Below are 2,522 nucleotides of genomic sequence, written 5' to 3' on the forward strand. Positions count from 1 at the left end.
ACATATGCAATAAACAAATGTAGTTAGAAGATCATAATGTATGGCTCTGGTTAGAATAAGAATGCATTTACAGCACAGTTACAATAAGCGTACATGTGACGGCCAGTCTAGTGGGTGGTTCAGTTGATTGGTAGCTAGTCAGGTTGCATGGTAGCTAGCTTTAATGTAGGGGTGGAGCTAAATAGTCGGAAATGTCTGTCGGCAATTACCAAGATCAGAAACATGTACTGTACCAGTAGGCAGTATATAATATATACATTAAATGATTGGCATCATAAGCTTCATAATATAAAAAGAATACACAAATATGTTTTAATTACCTCACGTATAGACTCTGAATCAGCGCTAATCAGTGAAGTACGTATGGAAAGAGCTACTGTTTTAGCGAAAAAGTCAGTCAGAAATTGCATGGAAAAGAAATCACCTGCTTCTGACTAATTTTAACTTTACCGCAAGGTGTGGGACACCAAATCGGGTACAATGTACGACCAACCATGGTGTCATGTTAAAATATATTCCGATAAAACACGGCTTTGACACATACCTGGATGTTAGTAGGAGATGCTATTACAGCTGTAGGTGTAGATTTTTTTTTAACTTTGTCACCAGTATTAAATCAGATAAATGCTTTTGAATCTAGTGTTGATAATTTCTAGGCTAACATCAACCAACATTTTGTAAACTACCGTTCTGCATGCGCCAACCTCTGAGAACATTACCTGTGAGAGTCTCGCAAATATGAATCAAATTAAGTTATAAGGCAATGCATTCAAACTCAACGTCTACAACTAGAATAACATCCCCTACTACCATCCAGGTATTGTCTGAATGGTAGATGTTAAAGAGTGGTTTTGGCCTTCAGGTGAAAGGAATAGTAATCGGTCAACAAGAGGTTGGAGAGAATGCCAGGACAGAGCCATCACCAGGGGTGTCAGGATGTATCTCCATATATCAGTTGAAACCCAACACTGTATTGACCACCTGGTAATTAATTACTGATCACATGCAGTTGTTTACTTGTTCATCCGAAGGTGAAGGTCAATGACATGTGGAGGCCCAGAGGGGACCCATCAGCATTGATGAATGGTTGATGAATTATTAAGTACTTTTGTAGATTCTGTAACACTCTTTAACTACAAATTTATGCATTTAACTACAGATTTATGCATTTAACTACAAATTTATGCATAATGCTTAAGCTTGCAGGATTGTTCAGTCTCAAATATATTTAAAGCAAAGATATAATCATATTTGTTTTCGGTCCAGCTGTGACATGCAATTTTAATACAATAGGGCATGAATGCCAAAAAGCATGGTATAATCAAGAATCAATACTTGTGGAGAATTTGGATACTTAAAGGTGAAAACCAGCTTGATTAGCTTCCCAAGTTCTCTAATGGATCTGAATTTTGAATTTGAAATCAAACTGGCTTTACAGCCTAACTTGATGGAGCTCAGGGTTTGGCGAAATATTGATTCAAGAGTGGTCCTTGTCTTCATTGAATCCTATTAAGCTGAGAGGATTTGCTCAACCCGACAAAGCTTCTTTGCTAGCTGTAAGACTGTCAACCTGTGACATAAAACTACCCCAGTGCACTTTTCCAAGCGTTCTGAGTGGGTATTACGGTAAACATTCATTGTTGTTTGCTTATGCCATTAGCTGTTATGGCCAACTGTCGATGATAACAACATATAACCGATCCAAAGCAGCATCCAATAGTCACCAAAACTAAAGTATAGATATCAACAAAATAACTGTAGGTGATCTGTTCATTTCTTCCACTGGTTGGTGGTTTTTTCTTCAGGTACTCCAGTTTCCTCCACAATCAAACCTGGCAAACGTCCTTGCAATGACTCTGGCTGTAAATAGGACTAATAGTAAACAAATCAATCATAACTTTATTGTGTATTAAAATTGTTTTAGAATCAGGCATCACTGTCACTGTCATGTTGCTATTGAATGTATAAGAAAACTGTGAAGCAATGTACAACACTACATATTACTGATGTATTCAAGTTTGCGATGGTTTTAAAGCTGTGCCACACTTTCAGCATTGCCACTTCTCTACTGTTGGTAGCCTAGCAACAGGAAGGAAAGGAGAAAGAAAACTTTTCTGAAACAAGCATGCTAGCTGTATTTAGTCTAGGCACTGAAAGCCTTATCTGATGGGCTGTAATTTGAGTGTAATTTGTGGACTCGCAGGCCTGTCTATATGTCTGTGTGTAGATTGTAGTATCTCTGTACAGGCAGTGCAATGTTTAGTAGTAATTCCAACCGCGGTGGGAAGGCTTGATGATAATGTCTTCTGCTATCACATGGACTTGGCAGACTACATGCTGTAGATATACTGTGTACAACTAGACTCATGGTCTTTACATGCCATGTTGTACAATCCCATTCTAACCACACAAAATGTTGGATTGAAAAATGTGTATCTCCTAAGCATTGGCCATACTATAGGGAAAGGTACTGACCAGAAAAGGACATTCATCAAAATTGCATATTTCACATGGCATTTTTG

Source organism: Argopecten irradians, chromosome 11 (assembly GCF_041381155.1).
Source record: "Argopecten irradians isolate NY chromosome 11, Ai_NY, whole genome shotgun sequence".
Classification (NCBI taxonomy): Eukaryota; Metazoa; Mollusca; class Bivalvia; order Pectinida; family Pectinidae; genus Argopecten; species Argopecten irradians.